Here is a 7142-nt window from a genome sequence, read left to right on the forward strand (position 1 = left end):
GTGATATAAACTTAAAAAATATATTTTAAATTCTTTCATTTTCATTTTTCTTTTAAGTCATTTCTTTTTTATTTCTTTTTCATTAATTACATATAAATATTGCAACTACTAGGATTTGATTTTTCACTTTAAATTTATAAATTTAACAATTTATTATTCTCAAATTTTGCAACATTGCTAACCCAACCAAATTATTTTTTGTCTAAATTTATAATCTACATCTATAGCTTATAATTTGAAAAATAATATAATATATATATATAGAGAGAGAGAGAGAGCGAGAGAGAGAACAAACATGCAAAATCTCTTGAATTGATGAAAATGATAATGAGTATTCTTTATTTTTCTATTTTTTTCATAGAAAATTTTTTTATTATTAGTAAGAAATTATCATTTATAAGTAAGAATTCTAATTTCACTAAAAGTATTTTGTTAAGAAAATTTATTTGATAATGTTAAGAAAATTCATTTGATAATAATAAAAAAGTTATTTTTATTTAAAATTTACATCAAGTTAATTTATGTTCTGGATTATAATTTGGATGCATTTCTTACCCTTTTGGAAACGTTTAAAAAAATTATTCAATTAACATCAAACTTGTAAATAATTTATTTCTAGATTTGCCTTATGATTTATTTGTTTAATTATCTTTTGCTTAGCCATAGTTTATATTCATAGTAAATTTCTATTTGATTAGTGGGCATATGCTTCACCATCATTGGTGAATAGAAAAGTATTCTCATAAATAACACGAACCTTAACACTTTTATAATTTGCTATAATCTCAACTAACTACTCAATCTTATTAATTAAATTTATTTTACTATAAAAATTCAACTAACTACTGAATCTTATTATTTAAATTTATTTTACTATAAAAATCAAATTACTATTCTTTTTTTCCAAAAAAAAGATTTAAAAGCTTTTTAAAATTAAAAGTTACTTTTTGTTATTCATCAAATTTTATCCCATGCCTTGTATATAGTTCTAATAATAAGCAGAACTGTCAAAGTAATACATCATATTTATTAATTTTTTATATTAATAATGTTTTATTTTAATATTTAATATTTTTAAATGTTTTTAAAACTTATAAATATTTTTTATCAATATAATAATATTATCCAAATCCCATCTCAAGATAAGTTTTTAAATATTATTTAATTAAAATAAATTGTTTAAAGGGAAATGATATTTATCTTAATGTTAAATATATATCATATCATAACTTACATAATTTACATAACTTATATAACTTAGATAAATATATAACTTACATAACTTACATAACTTACATAACTTATATAAATATATAATTTACATAACTTACATAACTTATATAACTTAGATAAATATATAACTTACATAACTTACATAAATATATATCATATCATTACTTACATAATACATAAATATATATCATATCATAACTTACATAACTTATATAACTTAGATAAATATATAACTTACATAAATATATATCATATCATATCTTACATAACTTACAAAACTTACATAATACATAAATATATACTTGAAAATCCCACAACTTACCTGAATTAGTTTACACCCATTAAATACTTGATACTTGATACTTGATATGTATTATCTGTTTTAGTACAATGACATGATTTAAATCAATTGAGAACATTTAAGTAACTTTAATATATTGTCAACTTTAGATTTCAAGAACTACGAAATGGATAGGAGTTGGATGAATTTGTCAAGGGTAAGCAACGCCTATGGAAATGGAGTACAAAATTTTCTAAATTTTTCATTTCAAAATGCAAGCCAAGAGAATATGATTCTTTGCCCGTGTAAGAAGTGTGGCAACATCAATTGGCATTTTCGTGAAGTTGTCTACGAACATCTAATTGTTGATGGCTTTATTCGGGGGTATAGGAAATGGATTTTCCATGGAGAGTGTACATCTAGTGGAACTTCTTCAATGATTAATCCGACTTATCCTGATACTATTTACCATCAGTATGTTAGACAAAATGACATGGAAGGTATGTTGCGGGATGTATTTAATATGCACAGTCATCGTGAGCAATCGTTTCCACCTGACTTTATTGTATCTGATGATTGTAATATTGGTGGAAATGTTTTTTGCGAAACAAGAAAAAGTGCACCTGATGAGGAGCCAAATGAAGAAGCGGCGAAGTTTTACAATTTACTTAATGAAATGAACAAAGAACTTTATGAAGGATCAAAATATTCAAAATTGTCCTTCTGCATTTGTCTATTTCACTTAAAATGTCTGGGAGGGTGGACCGGAAACTCTTTTACAATGCTGCTAGAGTTTCTGAGAGAGATGTTTCTGTTTACAAAAATCCCCCAGTCTTGTTAAGATATGAAGAGACAAAAAAAAGATTTGGGCCTTGGGTACGATAAAATTCATAGTTGCCCAAATGACTGCATGTTGTACTGGGGCGATCAGAAAAACCAACAGTCTTGTCATGTTTGCGATAAGTCTCATTGGATGAATAGGAATACAGAAAATGTGAATGCGGATAAAGGTGGGGCATAGTTAAGAAAGAAGACAGTCAAGGTTTTGCGATATTTTCCCCGAATACCAAGACTTCAAAGGCTTTTCATGTCGTCAAAGACAACCGATTCTATGAGGTGGCATAATGATGAACAAACCGATGATGGATTATTAAGGCATCCTGCTAATTCTTTAGCTTGGAAATAGTTTGACAGTAAATTTCCAAGCTTTGCAAGCGATCCTTGGAATGTGAGGCTTGGGCTAGTAGCTGACGGCTTTAATCCTTTTAAAATCATGAGTACTTCGTACAGTACTTAGCCTGTAGTGCTTGTTCCTTACAATTTGCCTCCATGGATTTGCATGAAGCAATCTTCTTTTATATTATCTATGATTATCCCTGGAGAGAAAGGCCCCGGAAATGATATTGACATTTATTTGCAGCCACTTATTGAAGAGTTAAAACAATTATGGTTGGGGGTTAAGACATATGATGTATTGAGAAAAGAGAACTTCAATTTACGTGCAGCTTTGTTATGGACAATTAATGATTTCCCAACTTATGCCAATTTATTTAGTTGGTATACCAAAAGACATTATGCTTGTCCTTGTTGTGCTACGCAAACATGTTGAAAATGGTTATATAATAGGAACAAGTTCTCTTATATGAGGCATCATTGGTGGTTGGATAGAAATCATAGATTTAGATTTTAAAGGACTTTATTTGACGGTACTGAAGAGTTTAGAGAAGCTCCTGAGTAGACCATTGGATCTAAAATCTTGTTCATGTTAAAAGATATAGATTTCAATTATGGGAAGATGAATCAACCATCCAACATACAAACAAGGAGAAGCTCGATTGATGAATCTGATGCTGAATCTGATGAAGAGGATGATCCTAATGAGGCTAACTTATGGAAAAAAAGAAGTATTTTTTTTAGTTGCCTTATTGGAAGCATTACATTTTACGACACAATCTTGATGTCATGCATATTGAGAAGAATGTTTGCGAGAACATCATCGGGACAATTTTGAATGTCGATGAAAAATGAAAAGACAATCTTTAGAGTCGACTTGATTTAGTTGACATGGGAATTCAGCGTGATCTTCATCCCCAAGTACTTCTGAATAGGAAATATCGGTTGCCGCCTCTAATTTTTGCAATGTCGAAGAGAGAGAAAGAAGTGTTCTGCACGGTGTTGAAGGATATAAAGGTCCCAGATGCGTATGCATCAAATATATCTTGATGTGTGAGTCTTAAAGATCAAAGACTATATTCTTTAAAATCACATGATTACAACATCTTAATGCAAGATTTACTGCCACTTGCTTTACGGTGCTGTATGTCAAAAAAGGTTACGTCCTGTATAATTGAACTTTCCAATATAATGAAAGTTATTTGTGGAAAAGTTTTGGATGTTGAAGAACTTGAGAAAGTACAGGATCGAGCCGCTTTGACTTTATGCAATTGGAGAAAATCTTTCCACCTTTCTTCTTCACTATTATGGTGCACTTGGTAATCCATCTCCCTTGTGAAGCAATAATTGGAGGACTGGTTTTCTATCGATGGATGTATCCTATAGAAAGGTGCTAATTTATTTGTACAGTATTCATTCATTCACCTCTATACATTTAGTTACAACTTTTGATAATGTTGTATATCATGTTTAGGTTCCTAAGCAAATTGAAGTCTTATTGTCGAAATAAGCATTATTCAGAAGGATCAATTGCTGAAGGCTACTTGGTAGAGGAGTGTATGACCTTCTGTTCTAGATATTTAGAAGATGTTGAAACAAGATTGAATAGACCAAGTAGAAATGCTAGACTCAATGATCCCAACTTTGCCGAAACTTATTTATTTCAAAGTTATGGAGAATCAATCGGTAAAGTTGAAATTGCAGAATTAGATGAAAGATCTTGGGTACAAGCACATAGATATGTTCTTTTCACCGCGATTCAATTGAACCATTATGCAAGTAAGTTCTAGAATATGATAAATATTCATCTTTTTTATTTGTTTATTTTCTAACCAGTTAAACCTCTTTTTAACATAGTGAGTACAAACAAATCTTGAGATCTCGTTCACGCTCCCGAAGATTACAACAACGAGAAATTAATAAGTTATTCACAGAATCTTTCCATGAATGGTTAAGCCAAACGGTATGCAACTCAACCTTTTATTGACAAATAATAATGTTTTCTTATAACATTTATAATTACTCAATTTACTTTTGATTCAATATGTTTAGAGTGGGAAGGACGTTAATGACGAAGTTAAATGGCTTTCCCACGGCCCGAATAGAGTAGTAAAAAGATATAGTGCTTTCATCATCAATGGATTCAAATTTCATACAAAATATCGCGAGAGATTGAAGAGAACTCAAAATTGTGGAATAGTTGTTAATTCTTCAATTACAAGTTATGCTAGTGCTAGGGACAGTAATCCCGTTGAGGGAAATGTGGAGTATTACGAACTTCTTACTGATATTATTGAGTTAGATTACTATGGAAAATGGAAAGTTGTCTTATTTTGATGTGATTGGGCTGATGTTAATACTGCTCGCGAAATTAAAAACGATCAATTTGGTTTTACAATGGTGAATTTCTCTCGATTGATTCACACTGGAGAACAATTGATAGACGAGTCGTATGTATTTTCTTTTCAAGTGAAACAAGTTTTTTACTCGAAAGATCCAACTAATGAGGGTTGGTACGTTGTACTCCGAAACACCCCTAGAGACTTGTTTGACATGGGCAATGGAAGTAGAGATGGCATCGTCGAAAGATCAGAAACTTTGCCTTTTGTAGAACAAAACTTAAATGAAAATATCCCTAGTACTAGTACACAATTTCAATGGGTTCGTCAGGATGTGGATGAAGATATTTACGAATTATGATGTAGTAAGATTTTACGATTTTTTAATTATATGCAATATTATATTTTTAATCTTGCTCATGTTATATGATTTAACTATTTTATATGTACTATTATTGTTGTAATTTGTTACTAAAATTTCAACTATTTTATGTGTATTGCAGGAATAATGCGTAGAAGAAGATTACGAGATTTAAGTATTGTCCAAAATACTCCAAATTCGAAAGAAGCAAATAGTGAACAGCAGACAGTTATTGGATCTTCGAATGTGCCGGAGACACTTGACGAGCTTGCAGAATTTCAAAGTAATGTTAAGTTTATTTTACATGTGTGTTGACTTTTATTATTGATCAAATTTAATATAAATAATAACATATCGTTTTTCAGCTGAAAGTGGTGGGACACGCAGAGATCGAGAACGTATGCTACTTAAAGATTTATACGACTTAAATCCTGTCGAGCATGTCAAAGTAAGTAGAAACAGTCATGGTCAGCCTGTTGGATCTGAAGCTCGACTTTTAGCAGGCTATTTGGGCATTATAGCATGAAATGCCAATATGTTGCCCATTAACTACGAATCATGGCATCACATGTCTGATAGCAACAAAAATCAAGCTCTCGATAATGTTAAGGTAACAAAACATCTAATTATTATTTATAATAGTTTGGTTTAAGTTTCATTTATATTTACATTCTAAACTTGTATTTTTTTAGGAAAGATTTGTTTTAGAGGTCTTGGATGACTATATCAAGAAGACATTGGGGAAAAAATGGAGAGACCATAAAAGCAGTTTGAAAAAACAATACTTTAAGAAAGACATAAGCCTCGAAGAAAAATTGCGAAATGTCCCGCCGGGAATGCTGAGGTACCAATGAGAAGATGCGGTTAGATTCTGGAGTTCAAAGAAAGGAGAGGTATTACGTACTTCCAAATTCTTATAAATGTTTCGGTATATAGTGTTTAATATATACGTAATAATAATTACATTATGTAGGATCGTGAGCGAGTTGGAACAAGCAGCAGCAAAAACAAAAATCCACGCATACGGCAGGGTCGAGAAGTTTCACTTCTGTAGCTGAGGCCAAGGTATTATGAATTTATTAATTCTATCAAATATTAATGACTTTCTACTATTAAATAATATTTTTACTACTATATTGTAGGAAGTCTTGTCTGATCAAAAAGTTGGACGCCTTCAGCTTTTTGAGATTACGCATAGGAAGAAAGATAGATCTCCTATGACATCCAAAGCTGGACAAATTATGGTACATGTACTTAATAAAATTTGATTTATTATAAATATTTATAATGTTTAATTATAATGGTTTAATTCATCGTTAGTAGTTTTAAATAATGTTAAGTTATGTTGCATTCCTTTTTATTATATATTTCGTTTCTAACTCTTTGGTTAATTTATTAGGAGAAACTAAAGGAGAAAAAGGTGGAGTATGATGCGATTCCTTCGATTGATAGTTTTGTTAATCTTGAGAACATTGATAACAGAATTATTACTGAAGTTTTGGGTCCTGAAAGGTATGGTCGGGTTCATTTCAAGGATCTGGTGTTACCCCGACCCAATATTTTGGATCCGACTCCCAGCAGTACATGCCTTCTGGGAGTCAAGCTCAAGCTGAAGTTCAGAGGTTAAGAGACCAGATAGCTCAGATGCAAGTGAGCATAGTTGAGCAAATTGCCGAGATTGAAAGAAAATATAAAGAACTCCAGCAACAACTTAGAGCGGATGCATCAACAAGGGAGGCAGCGGCATCAGCGAGGG

Source organism: Gossypium hirsutum, chromosome A08 (genome assembly GCF_007990345.1).
Source record: "Gossypium hirsutum isolate 1008001.06 chromosome A08, Gossypium_hirsutum_v2.1, whole genome shotgun sequence".
Lineage (NCBI taxonomy): Eukaryota > Viridiplantae > Streptophyta > Magnoliopsida > Malvales > Malvaceae > Gossypium > Gossypium hirsutum.